At 41.2% G+C, this 14,269-nt stretch overlaps 1 long non-coding RNA gene across 2 annotated transcripts in view; it reads right to left on the bottom strand.

The window, feature by feature from the left end:
* LOC107400960 (uncharacterized) overlaps nucleotides 1-14,269 on the bottom strand; it is a 539,198-nt gene that overhangs the window by 136,952 nt on the left and 387,977 nt on the right. For both annotated transcript variants that reach the window (XR_013042856.1, XR_013042855.1), the window contains exon 3: nucleotides 13,355-13,507. This is a non-coding gene — a long non-coding RNA (uncharacterized LOC107400960). The remainder of the gene's footprint in view (nucleotides 1-13,354; nucleotides 13,508-14,269) is intronic.

The following is a 14,269-nucleotide window of genomic DNA, read 5'->3' on the forward strand; positions in this document are numbered from 1 at the left end:
AATCGCCTCCCTCATCCTTCAGCCCTCCCCTAGTGTTTATCAACAGATCACGAAAGGAAGAGATTGTCCCTCCCGATTGAGTGGTTTTCAGAAGAAAGTGCACATAACCCAGGAGGCTGCCCCCTCCCCCCCCCCCCATTGCCTGGAAGCACAGAGGCCCAAGATCTTAGTGCCTACATGTCACCACTGGCAGCACTTCTATCGGCAAAGGCCTTTGAATGACCTGCTAGAACAGCATATGCCTATTGGCTTGAAACTGATGAGAAGAGATGGAACCTCATCGAGAAGTTTCAGGGATGAGGGACCTCAATTCTTGTCTTTGTCCTTGGTTCTATCCTGGTCAAAAGCCAGGAATGCTACAAGTTCTGTGGTCTCTTGTTTCTGATCTGTTTTCTTATTATTTTTCTTCATCTTTCACACAGCTGCCTGGAGGCCGTCTTTGAGGGTATAATAGAACTCCAGTTTAGACACCTGGGATGGAGAAGCACATGAGTTGGTTAACTGTACTGACCAGATTACCAACCATGCCTTGACCCGCCATTCACCAAAAGCATCATTAAATCCTAGATGGGACACTCAGTGGCAACCCTTTCTCTTGCTTGCCTCTTATTTCTTAAATTCTCACCTATAAGCATCTAATAAACTTCTTTCACAAATTTGCCTCCTGTTTTCTGTGAAATTCATTCTTCAAGTTCACAAGATAATGGGCCCAGAAGCTATTGGACCAGAATGGTGTTGGTGTTGTTGGTTGTCCAGGATTCTTAGCACCCTGAATTAAGCTCACTGCAGGCAAGAAAACTTGTCACTTTCCAGGACCTCAGGCTTTCCCTTATTATCTTCCATGTAACAAAGCCAACTTGTGCTAGATCTAACTGTGTCTAAGTCATCTTGACCCTGGAAGACTGTATTCAGCAATTGCATTTCTGCCTAAGAAAGAGGAATGAATCTTGCTGCAAATTGCGAAGTTCCCTGCTAAAAGTCACAGTAGAAATAAAATCCCCATTGACCTCATGGCAAAACTCTTGTTCTAGGATTATAAAGAAGGGTAGTCAATGACAGTATGGAAACCCAGAGTCTTGAAGTCCTGGAGAAGATGTTGAAGAAGCCCATTGCATCTCCAGGAACCAGTCTAGAAGGAGGGCTCAGGAGACACAGTGTGGGCAAAGAACCAAGAAAGAAGTGTGCACAGCAAGTTTGTCTGCACTGAAGGATGTGTGAGTACCAAGTTTGTCTGCACTGAAGGAAGTATGGGTAGCAAGTTTGTCTGCACTGAAGGATGTGTGAGTAGCTAGTTGGTCTGCACTGAAGGAAGTGTGAGTAGCTAGTTGGTCTGCACTGACAGAAGTCCGGTAGCAAGTTCATCTGTATTGGAGGAAGTGTTAGTAGCTAGTTTGTCTGCACCAAAGGATGTGTGAGTATCAAGTTCATCTGTACTGAAGGCAGTGTTAGTAGCAAGTTTGTCTTTACTGAAGGAAGTTCAGGGAGCATGAGTATCTGCACCAAAAGAAGTCCAGGTAGCACATGCACTGAAGGAAGTCTGGATAGCACCATGGCCATGGGTGATCAGGAACATGACATGCAACAGGGAAACACTAAGGACCATTATGTGGAGCTGACATGTTGCTAGGGCTTTTCCATGTGTGGGTCTTCCACAACAGAGAAGTTAAAAATGTGGCTTAGAGAAAAAGTTCTTGCAGACTGGTCCCTTGTAGCTGGAACAGAGAAAGGATCAGATGTGGATGTATATGTCAATGCAGACACACACCAAGGTGCTACAGACTCTTTACTTATTTCACACCTACAGTTTCACTCCCAGGAAGGAATGGCTGTTCCTGCCATGTCAAACTTGCAGCTTCTGGCTAAAGGGCAGAAAGTCTGAAAGTCTTTATTAGAGGAAGGAAGCCAGATCCTCAGGCACAAAAGATCTTTGAAACCCTAGCTAACTCTGAATATGTTGCCCCTGAACTTCTATATTTTTCATCTCCATCTTTCATCCATTGCCATAAGGAAGTTCTCTCTGAGGCATGTAGAATAAACCTTGCAGTGTTAGGAGCTCGGGTGTCTAGACCTGTCCCTTCCATAGCTCCTATACAGATTGACTATCTCTAGGGACTTTTGGGAGGGGTGGATACAATACTGAATGTTTTCTCTGAGGACAAAGGGTGTTGACTATCCAAAAGTACACTGCCTACTCCTTGTGCATTGTGTATTCTAAAAACACAGAAGTGCTCTTCTGCCTTTGTGAAGAAGGTAAAAGCAAGAAAGTGGATGAAATGGACAAACAGCCTCCTACTTCATATTTGGATATTATATTGTCTTCATTGAAGTGTGTCTAATGTTCTTGAGCCTTGTGAATAATGAAAAGGGTATCCCCCCATTGAGATCCAAGTAAATACACTGTAATTGGTTTAGAGTGCCTTTAATACTAGTGTTCTCATATTTTAAAACTCTTTTTCTCCAAGTTTCAATAACATGTTCTTGAAAGATGTACTCTCTAAGTAATTCTTTGTCCTCAGAAAGGCACTCCAATCACTTTTCTAAACTGATGCTCTGGCATCCTTCCAAAACTGATTTAGAAGTTATGGCTCACACCCTGTGTCTGCGCCGTCTAACCTTGGCACATCCCTGAGTCCCATGAATAGGGTTGGCAGTTGGGAAGGATGGCTATAAAAAGAGGGAGAGCTGCTTGTATCTAGCTCTATTGAGCAAATTGTGCTTTCACGAAAATCCTAGAGAGTCAAAAAGAAATCACTGTGATACCTACAATATCTTCATAACTCGTTGTACCATTCTTAATACTGAATATACAGTAAAGAACTTAAATTATAAGGCATTTTGTAGTTTTCAAAACTTCTATATTATCTAGCTTTATTAATATGAAAATCCTGGAAAATGTGCAGAGTAAATAATATTGTTCCCAGCAGACAGACGAAGATGCTGAGGCATAGAGGGAGTTATGTCCCCACAGAGCTAACTAAAGGCTGTGCTAGGAATGAAACACAGTTCTCAGTACTGAGCGGAGTTTTCTTCCCATTGTGCTATGCTACCTGCTCAGAAGCATTTAGCCATGGCCCATCAACTTCCAATCTGCCTCTGACTATGGGCAGATTGCTCCTTGCACTGGTCATACTAGGCCCAAAGAAAGACTGTTGACTTTGAGGAATGGACTTCCCAGCAGACCACAAGGAAGGACTGGCTGAGATGTCGGTAGAGGAAAAACTGCCTTGTCCTCAGCACCCTAATACTCTAGAGCCAGTACTCATTATTTTCATTAATGTGCAATTTCTCTCCTAGCTCTTTGGAGGGAGGGTTTGCTTTGCCTACTGTGAGAAAAGGCAACTGAGCTAAATTGGGCCCTTGGGCATGCACCCAGCTTTCTCAGAAGCCTTTTCTGTTTAGAGGGAGTCCTTCCATGCACATCTCCCAGGACAGCTTTCGACAGCCATGAGTATACTTGATTTCCTTTAAAACAAGTAACCTAGAAAATGAAATAACGCATATTAGATTAAGCTCTGTCCCATTTGGCTAATTCAGAAGTTAATGGAAGGTCTCTTTCGGTCATTGGTATTGGCAGAGACACATTTAGTAAATTCTCATGGGAACCTCACACAGGTACAGTAGCGGCTCTTATCCATAAATTAAGGATGGCATTTAAAAGGAGGTTTTCCTCTCTAGAAGGGTGCCACGCAGGGCTCTCTGGACAAAGGCCCCACATATCAAACTCCCAAGGCAAACAGAGAATGGGAGGGGGCTGGAAAGGAGAGACAGAGAGACAGAGACAGAGACAGAGAGACAGAGACAGAGACAGAGAGACTAATAGATACAATAAATGCACCTGCCTACTCTGCATGAGTTTTACAGCAACTAACAGTTAATCTCTCCACTTTGAGCTTTATGTAGTCCCTTTTACACACATGCCTATATTATGAACATCACATATAATGATGGTTTATAATTGTTCTGTGAAGTAAATGCTAACTTGGAAGATCATGTAAGCAAAAAAAAATTAAATTCAATCAATATCTTGTCTTTAATGGCAGTCTCTATTTTTAAGCAAAGAAAAAAAAAATCAGATTTAAATTCCTTCCTGGAAACCCACAGTCTAATCGTTCCTGTGATGGTCGTTGCTGTCACAGTTGGGGAAGCTATTCCACTTGCCTATCACTCTTGCAGCACTGAATCCCTTCAGAGACAGAAGAGCATGCAGTGGCCTTCTCCCTTCTTCCTAAACACACCTTCAGCCTGGCCACCCTGACAGGAAGAGCATTCAAACCATGAGTAGCTGGGCTACTTTTTCATAATCCTGTGTCCACATTTACATAGAAGTTCTGGATCAGTATTTTCCCATGTTTGCTCTCAGACTAATGCTAACCTCAAAGAATAAAGTAGGCAGATTTTTTATGCTTTCTATACTAATGAGTAATTTTAAATCAGAGTTCTTAAAGATCCCAGGATTTGTTGTGTTTTAGAGGTAACTCTTTTACCACTTTATCCACGTTATAAAACAATATTTTTTAGTTACTTTGTTTTCTTGATGGTTACTGTTTTTATTATTTATTTAGAATTATCCTCAACTTTGTTAATTTATACTTTGCAAAAATATTTTTCATTTTGCTGTTTTCAAACTTACAGAAATATAAGTACAAATTTTTCTATTTTTTTCCCCACTCTCAGACCTTTCCTCCCAGCCCTAAGCTTTTAGAGACTTGGTTTATCATAAATGACAAAGTTTTATAATTTAATGAAATAAGCAGATAAACAATTTATTATATCATACTGCAAACACGTAAAATACATGCATCGTTTATTCCATCTATAAATGTTGTATTAAAATAAAATTTAAGATAAAATGTATCTTCATAACACCTGGAGATTTATTCATCAGTCTTGCTGTGTTTAGGTTTCCCATTTTTCTTTATCTCTGGTTTTTACTTTCTTCATTTCCTTCTTCATGGTTCTATGTTTGCTTAGTTTCTGGTTTCAACTTCAGCTAATTTGTGGATATTCTTTCTTCAGTTCCTCAAGGAAATGAAATATTTAAGAGTATTCCTTCACCTCTGAATCTAGCATTGGATGGCCTCCATAGATTTTCAAGGTAGTATTCTCATATTTGTTGCTGCTATATATTGTGTTTATTGTGAACACTGCAGCTTTCTTGCTCTTTAAAGCACAAATTACATGAGGACACATTCTCCACATCTCTCTTCTATGAACCCACAGCTCTCAGGGAGCTTTCAGTTCAGCCTACAGCACACTGACATGTGCTTGCCATGATTTTCAAGAACTTGGGGATAATTTGCAGGGCATGGAAACTAAGGAATTAAAGACATTGAAGAGAATGTGCTACATATAATAATTTGTGGTAAAATTCCCAATAAACCCTTCCAAATTCTATTATATATTTGTCCAAATTAACTTTACCTCCCAGTTAACACAGCCTAGAATGAGGAAAGATAGAGGAATCACCTAGGTTAGACTGGCCTATGTGCACCTCTGTGGGAGGATGTCTTAGTTGTTAATTGATACAGAAGGGCCCAGCCCACTGAAGGAAGCACCATCACAAGGCAGGTGGACTTTGTGAAAAAGTTAACTAAACATAAATCAACCTGTGAGTGAGTGAGCCAGCAAGTACCTCCTTAGTTAGTTGCTGCTCCCGGTTCCTGCTGACTTCCCTGCCCTGACTCTTCTCCAAGGTGGATTGACACCCTTTCCTGCAGTAAGTGATTCTTGGCCAGTGTTTGTCACAGCAGCCAAGGGTGGATAAACAGTATCTTTTCAGTAGAGAAGAGAGAGAGCCTTTTAAGTACAGGAACTGAGAAAATTAGCAGTAGAAAAGGAGACAAGAATTAAAAGTTTCTACTCTCTCTGGCCAACTTTTGCATAAACACTGTAAATATTGCTTGAAATTAAATTCTCCAAAAGTGTGAGTCCCTGTGTGTTTTCTCTAATTTCCCTTGTTGGGCTTTCCTGCCTGGTCCTTGGTCCTTTTCATACCTCTTTTCTTCTCTCCCCCCTTTCCCTCCTACAACAGTGCCAACAGCCACACCTCAATGATTGGAGGCTGACAATTCTGTTGGATTTCTGTCTGATTTATGCAGCAGAACCTGCTGCATGCAAACACCCCTTACGACTAATCTGCTACTTTTGTAGTCAAATGCAGCCTCTGTCTTTCAATTAATGAAATGGACTTTCTCACTATATCAGCATGAAGTCCCTATCTTCACAGGATAGTCACAATGCAAGCTTGGAAGCAGGCCACCTCCTATCCAGCCATATTTGAAAAGGATTGTAACAAAACATTGGAAGTTAATAAAAAAAATTAATTGTTTTCAAAAGCTTGCAAAGAAAGTTAATAAAAGGAAATAGATTTCTTCGTGGAAGAGAGTCAAAGAGCTGATTCCAAGGCTACTTCACCCTTGGATTACTTTAGCTACTAAAGAGAATGAGTAAGACTAACAGAGAAAACTTGAATGAGAGAAACTGAGAAAGAGCAAGGAGCATGTACTGATACAATCTGTCCACTGAGCCCATGGGGAGGAAGCTGAGGGAGGTGTTGAGACCAGTGTTCCTAGATACCATCCCTAAGATGTTATGTCTAGCAGCCATACTTGCTATAAAAATCCAAACCTTGCACCCATGTTTTAATTCCTCACAAACGTATTGCCTATGGGTAACTAACATCCCCTGAAGGATTACCTTCCCAGGTATCTAGTGGCTTTGCAAAATGAATTGGACATCTCAGGATTTCACCTGGAAATTGTATTAGAACCTGAAACTTCCTGTCACAGGATTTCCCCCACCCCCATAATTCTTTGAATTTTCTAATCTATGTACACAGTCTACTAACTAACACTAATGTCAGACTTACCGACTGTACCATCTTTCCAAATTTCTCCCATGAAATCATGACAGCCTTCATGTACTTCCAAAGCATCTATAATGTGTGTTTTGTCTCCTTTTCCCACTGAGCAAAAGAGGAACATATAATCCCAATTTCTAAAAACCGAAATAGCCAAAAAGAAAAACAAAATATGTCCTAAATTATATACTACTTAGAGGGTCTGACGGGTGTCTGACTCCCCAACCTCCTCTAGCCATTTTTTATTGTTATATAAAACCAATTTGTTTTGTGGGTTTCTGACATCTCCCTAGTCTGCACTGTTCTCCTGTCTGTGCATAGTTAATAGGTGAGGAATCGAATTCCCTGGGAAGCACATTATTTGAAAGTTACAATCAGTATATGCCACCATGTTTAATTTTTTTCTAAATTTCCCTTCATCCTCTTTGTCGATACCTATTTTTAAAAGTCATTATTGCCTTCCAGCTGTCCAAATTTTCTTCTCATTTTTCTCTTAAAAACTGACTTAAAGCAGGAGGTCAATATCTCGGCCATCATTAATTTCACACCCTCCTCTTCTCATTTATTCCCTGGTCTTTTTTCTCTTGAGGATCACTCTTTTCCCCTTGAAACATTTATAAAAGACTTTCTTACTCCATTTAACCTGTTTTACTAGCAATATCTCATTTCCCACATTTGTGCTTCTTATCTTCTTTTTTTCTAACTTTAACTTGCTACATCTATTTTTATATAGTTCCTGCCTTCTTCAGTACCAGGACAACTGTCCTGTTAGACATCGGTCTTGAACAGTCATTGAGGATAAGTCAGTGTATTTTTACAAAACTCTTGGAGAAAGAGGGTCCCTGTACCCGTGTTCAGTCTGGTTCTCCTGCTTCCACACTGTAAATGAAGGCTTTTGTACTTTAATTATATTCTTAGACTGCTTCTCACATATCTACAATAATGAATCTTAATACACATTGCCATTGCATTGTCTATCTTAGCTTTCCTTCCAATGTGCTTCACAAGGAGATATAGTGTGCCTTGTAGTATAGTTATCCATAATCACATTTCTAAAAAGGCAACAGAAAGAATGAAATGACTTATTCTATTAAGGTACAAATATTTGCATATAGCTGGGTGATTTGCGTGCTGGATGAATCCAGAACCATGTTTCAGAGATTTCCCCATATTTCTTAAAGGCATCTTACTCTGTCCTTTTGAAATGACCCTTTCTTCTCTCTAGTCATTTTCTCTCACCAGAGTGGATGACGCAGAAACACAAGCAGTTGTTGCCAGGTAGTTTCTGCTTTGTGAACTAATGTCTTCTGTGGCATAATTCATCATCTCCTCTGAGCTTTCAGGGCTGGTGACAATGTTGACTCCCATAATATCTGAATGAAGTCCTTCATAAATATTTTTCTGGGTGATTGATCTATCCTCTAGTTATTTTTCTCACACCTCTTCCCCTCAACAGATAACAGATGGGATTCCATCATCACAACCAGATGTTGTGAAGAAAGTACCAGGAGCCCATAAGTGCTCTTTCTAGCCCCGCTCTCCCATTAAATACCTTTGCTGTTTCCACAAAACCCTTAACCTCCCAGGGCCTCCATTTCCATGTCTGTAATGTGGACAGGAAAACACCTTCCTGAGGATCAAGGTGCTTAGGGAAGACACACTCAAAAACGTTCCCCTATATGAAGTCCTTTGATAGATACCGTTTGTTCTCCTCTTTGCTAACTTTTCATAACCAAACCATATATAAATTATTCTGTTTCACCCACCTCTCTTATCAGAGTGTTTTTTATGCTAATAAGCTGACAATTACACGTCTAGGTCTGTTACTATGTGAGAAACAGCTCATGGCGAACCTTCGGATATTAAACAAAGAATCCTTTTAGCCACTCCCACCTCCTCTAGGCCCTGTCTCATTAGCAGCTACACTCACCACTTTTGTTTAGGAGAGTAGGAGGGACCCTGAAGGGAGAACTAAGTGGGCCTTTTGATATTCGACTGAATTTCACTTGTTGAAGTAAGGTGTTGGGGTTGCCAGTGGATCTGGAAAGCATTTTGGAAGGAAGAGAGACAAATGTAAATCTTTAAAATCCAATCATAAGCAAAGTTTCCTTAGTTCAACATAAAAATATAAACACTAAATCAAATCGGATGCTTATACATTTTTTAATCCCATCATAAAACCTTTTGTTTTGACAGCCTGGTAATGTAAGTAGAAACACCGATCAGAAGAGCCAGCACCCCTGCCTGCCTGCTACCTGCAAGCCTAGTCTTTCCTGGGTATAAATAGGAAAAATGTATGTTTATGTAAGGGGAAACCCTGATTTGCTAGAACTGATTGCTTCGTAGTCTAATTACTTTTCAACTGGCTGTTCCAAATTAAGATGTCATTGATGGCTTTTGGTGATATATTTCATTTTAAGCAAATTTATTCTATAGTAGAGTACATCATAATGGGAAGCAGACTTCCGACTCTTCCCTCCTCTTTGTAGCCTGATATCTTGACAAGTAAATTAAATTTAGCAGTTAAAATGCTTCCATTAGTAATTTTATTAAGTTAATTAAAGAATCTCTCTTTCTGAATTTTAACTACCTTTCTTTCAGAACAATGTTGATTTCTTTCTTTTTCTTTCTTTTTTAATTTCATGTCTTTAAAGACTCTGATATGTCATAGGACCAATCAACAATTCCATCAGTGCTGCATTCCCGTGGCTAAGATGTTCCCAAGCAAATCAAGGAATGAGGACAGTTCTGAAGTTCTCAAAGGAGGTCTGCTTCCAGTGGCAGAATTTGTGTTTCCACATCTCCAAACACAGGATGAAGATGGGAAGGCGGAGATCAAGAAGACAAATATGCTATATTTTCACATAAGGGTAGAACTATGTACCAGAGTCTCCAGATCCTTAGGTATGCCCTAAGTGGCTCAAGTGGAGTTTAGTTGACAGGTGGAAAGAGAAAAACTCCCACTCCTTTATTTAGTGTCCAAGCTGTCCTCAGTAAGACCAAAGTGCTGAAGCACATGATAAGTGAGTTCTGAGCCCTTTCCAGAGAGTAGCTTTTTCTTTTCTTTCTTTTATTTTATTTAGAATTTTTAAAATTTATTCTTTGTGTCTTTCATATCATGCATCTTCATCTCATACATCTCCCTGTCTCTTCATATTTGCCCTCTGCCCTTGTAAACCACCCCCCATCAATAAAATAAAATTTAAGAGAAAAAAAGGAAAAAGAAAAGAAAAGAAAAATCTCATCATGGAAGCTTTAGTGTGACACAGTGAGTCATGTAGTAAACCCCTTTATCTTTTTACTTGCAAGTGTTTATTGCAAAGAGTCTTTGGTCTGGTTCAAGGTCTCTGGTTTCTGCTACACTATTGATACTGGGCCCCCAATGAACCTCCTCTTGGATACCCTGTTGCTGCCCTGTGTCATGGAGATCCTGCAGCTTTGGGTCTTCAAGACCAGTCCCTTCAAGTGCTCCAGCAGATCATAGGTGGGATGAATGTTATGCTGGGCCAACTCATAACCCTGGTTCTAGGCCTGGGTAGTTGCAGGGTTGGTTGGCTTTCCAGCTCTCCCCAAGTCCTTACTACCAGGGTGAGCTCTCCTGCATTGCCCCGCTAGTTCATCCCTTGCAGCAAGGAGCAAGGGCGCAGGGCCATTCTCCTGCTCTCACCCAAGCCTATACCAGAAGAGCCAGATCTACTGTATTGCCCAGGTTAGGAGAAAAGGTGCTCTCCTGAGTGCTGCAGCTGGTGAGGGGCAGGGACAGCTCTCCTATTCTTATGACCTCAGGGCCAGCTCTCCCACCTGCCACAGGCTGCAAGGGGCAGGGGGAAGCACACCCCTCACCCCACCCATACCACCATATGGCAGATGAAGGGTGGGGCCAGATCCTCCATGCTCATTTTCTCAGAGCCAGTGAGTAGCTTTTTCAAATAACTTAAGCATTTGTAAGACACATGAATTGATACCTAGTTTTTTCATGGACTAGTGTCTGCTTCTTGTGGGAAGTTTTCTTAAACCTAGGAGTTACAGAAATCATCTATCTATCTATCTATCTATTTATTTATTTTGGTTTTCTGAGACAGGGGTTTCTCTGTTTAGTTTTGGTGCCTGTCCTGGATCTCACTCTGTAGACCAGGCTGGCCTTGAACTCATAAAGATCTGTCTGGCTCTGCCTCCCAAGTGCTGGGTTTAAAGGTGTGCACCACCACTGCCCTGCCCAGAAATTATTTTGTAGGAATAGAAGGAAGCATGGAGGAACCTTTTATATATTCATTTCAAAAATTAAAAAAAAAATATTTCCAGAATTAACAATGCCACAAATACCAAAACAATAACAGTAAATGCAGCAGTGATTGTTCACCATTATGAAATTTTCTATGTCTTATCTAATCAAAACCCCCTCAAGGAAGATTCTTCTGAAGTTTTAATGTTATAGACATCTGTCTTAGTTAGGGTTTTTATTGCTGTGAAGAGACATGACGACCACAGCAACACTTATAAAGGAAAACTTTTAATTGAGGAGCCTCACTCTCCGTCTCAGAGGTTCAGTCCATTATCATCATAAACAGACATGGCAGCATGCAGGCAGACATGGTGCTAGAGAAGGAGCTGAGAGTTCCACATCTCGACCCAAAGGTAACAGGAAATGAACCGTGTCACTGAGTGTAGCTTGAGCATAGGAGACCTCAAAGCCCACCCCCACAGTGACACACTTCCTCCAGCAAGACCACACCCACTCCAACAAAGCCACAGCTCCTAATAGTGCCACTCCCTTTGGGAGCCGTTTTCTTCCAAACTACCATGACAGACAATCAATGCATAAATGTTAACCAATCCATGTAAAATGTGTGACTTTATTATTCTGTGCTTGGAAATAGGGTGGATTTTTACCTGACATAAATGATTTGAGATCCTAAAGTAGCTGGTGGTTCCTCCAGTTCTAACATTCAGGGCATCTAACTCATAGGTCTGAACTTTACAAGCTAGGCCATGTGAAAAGAAGAGAAAAATAAAAACAAACCCAAACAACAACAACAACAGAAACCAAACACAAAGGAAAAGGGAAGCTCGCACCTAAGGTGCTTGGGAGCCTGTTGGAAAGCATCCCTTTGCCAGTGTACTCATTGGGATGCTTGCTCTGTGGGTGAAACTGCACTGGGTACACCCATGAGTTCAGACCTGGAGCGACATCTCATTTATAACTGGGAAGGCCTGTCTGTCACTTATTCACTGAGGAAATAAAGAAAAGCCAAGAAGACAGTTCATGCCAATTACCATTAACACCTCCCGGCTCCCCCTCCCATTTTCTAATAACACCACTCTGTCTCACTCTGTGAGCACTCACACTCACTGCTTAGTCTCCACCATCTCTTTCAAAATCACCCATAGCTCCTGAAATCCTCACCATTTCCCATCTGACTAGACTCGCTCCACATTCACACTCTGGTACTTACTCTCCTTCAATCCACTGCTTCTGCCCTTTCTCTCAGGGAGTCTGGAAACCTTTATTGTTATATTGTGAGATCATTGCTTGCCTCCTGAGAGTAGCTCATCGTAGCTTTTGTTCTTTCTATCCATTTCCTAGTCTTCAGGCTTTGTTTTAAAAAAAAAAAAAAAAAAAAAAAAAAAACAAGGAATAGGAATGAATCTGGCAACTCAGAGACTCCCTGGCAGTATAAAATAGCTAAAACCACAAAATTACTTAATGGGTCAAGAGAATATAAACTTATCTGTCTCTCTCTCTCTCTCTCTCTCTCTCTCTCTCTCTCTCTCTCTCTCTCTCTCTCTGTGTGTGTGTGTGTGTGTGTGTATGTGTGTGTGTGTCTGTCTGTCTGTCTGTCTGTCTGTCTCTGTCTCTCTCCCCATTCTTGTGTGTGTGTGTGTGTGTGTGTGTGTGTGTGTGTGTGTGAGAGAGAGAGAGAGAGAGAGAGAGAGAGAGAGAGAGAGAGAGAGAGGGAGAGAGAGAGAGAGAGAGATCTTTTTCTTATATTGGTAAAACTGAGATGATATCTATCCATCCATTCTTCCTAAGACGACTCTGGAAGCCTACCTCATCTACCTTTCTCTCCTCCCTTTCTCTCTCTCCCTCCCTCCCTCCCTGCCTGCCTGCCAACTCAAATATCATGATAAAATGTATTGAATCTTTACTTCTCACTTTCTCCATGACATTCTGGAACTTGTTTTGAAAAGGCAACTTGAGAAACAAACAAACAAACAAAACTGTCAAATCCTTGTCTGTCTGTCAGTCTGTCCTCTCTCTCTCTGTGGTAGATGTTTCCTTTACTGTGCAAGCCAGCCCTTCCCAAAATGATGCTTTAAAAACATAATTCAGTGTAATAACTCTACAGTTAATAGTTAGCTAGACAGACTAACCTATAAAAAATATAGATCAAGTTTTTATTCCTGATTTAAAACCTCCCACGTTGTGACCTCTATGTGAGATAGAGTGCTTCTGTGTACGTGCCACAAGGAAAGAGTCTTCTCAGTCAAACTTACCTCTTATGCCCTGGATCCTGCTGCTTATATTGCAGATACTCTTGGGCAGAAGCTTGGTTTCTTGGCAGATGTGAAGTTTGGGTCTAGCAGTGAAGTCTGTTTCATATTTATAGTTGGTTTTCTGCTCCCAGAAAAAGCCCAGACGGGTAGATCCTTGTGAGTGAAAAGGGGGAAAACAGAACGCGGTCATCCAATCTGAGGTCACAGAAGACGAGAGAAGACAACAGGGTGGACTGCCTCAAGCCAACATCACGTCCTCCCCTCCTTGCATTCCTGACTGGCTTTCCTCCTGGACAGAGCTCAGTTAAATGTATAGATGCACAAAGAGCCATCTGGATTGGAAAATGGGTGGCAGAATCCCCATTACTGGTTACATGGGAGGAAGAATGTGTGATTTTAAAATGAAATACCAAAGACAGGGGTGTTGATTTGGATGCAGAAACAACAGAGGGCCCCAGTTCTGGAAGATTCCATAAGCCTCTTTCTTGTCCTTCACCCTGGAGGTTTTTGAAGAGGCCTAAATAGCTGGCTTAAAGTGAGTGACGCTACTTGAAATAAAAATAAAAGAGGCTAGAAATCACTCTTCTCCATGAGCTTGGGATCAGCTGCAGCACGTCTGATAGACGGTTTAGGTGTTAGTGAGTGTGATTTCCAGCAAAGACTTCTAAACCCACACTGTCAGTGGCCTCCACCATGCAAATGACCGCGCGTGTGAAGGCGAACAACAGAACGACATGTACTGGGAAGCATGTGGCAGTCTCTTCTCCAGCAGCACAGCACAACTGCCAAGGCACACTTGAGTCACGTGACCCTATCAAGTATGGAATGCAACCTCACACCCTCCTAATGCTCAGTGGCTTGAGGTAGAACCCATTCCAGCAGAGGGACTTTCTAGTACAGGAATCTGGTTAGCTT

This window comes from Peromyscus maniculatus, chromosome 10, assembly GCF_049852395.1.
Source record: "Peromyscus maniculatus bairdii isolate BWxNUB_F1_BW_parent chromosome 10, HU_Pman_BW_mat_3.1, whole genome shotgun sequence".
NCBI classification, from domain to species: Eukaryota; Metazoa; Chordata; class Mammalia; order Rodentia; family Cricetidae; genus Peromyscus; species Peromyscus maniculatus.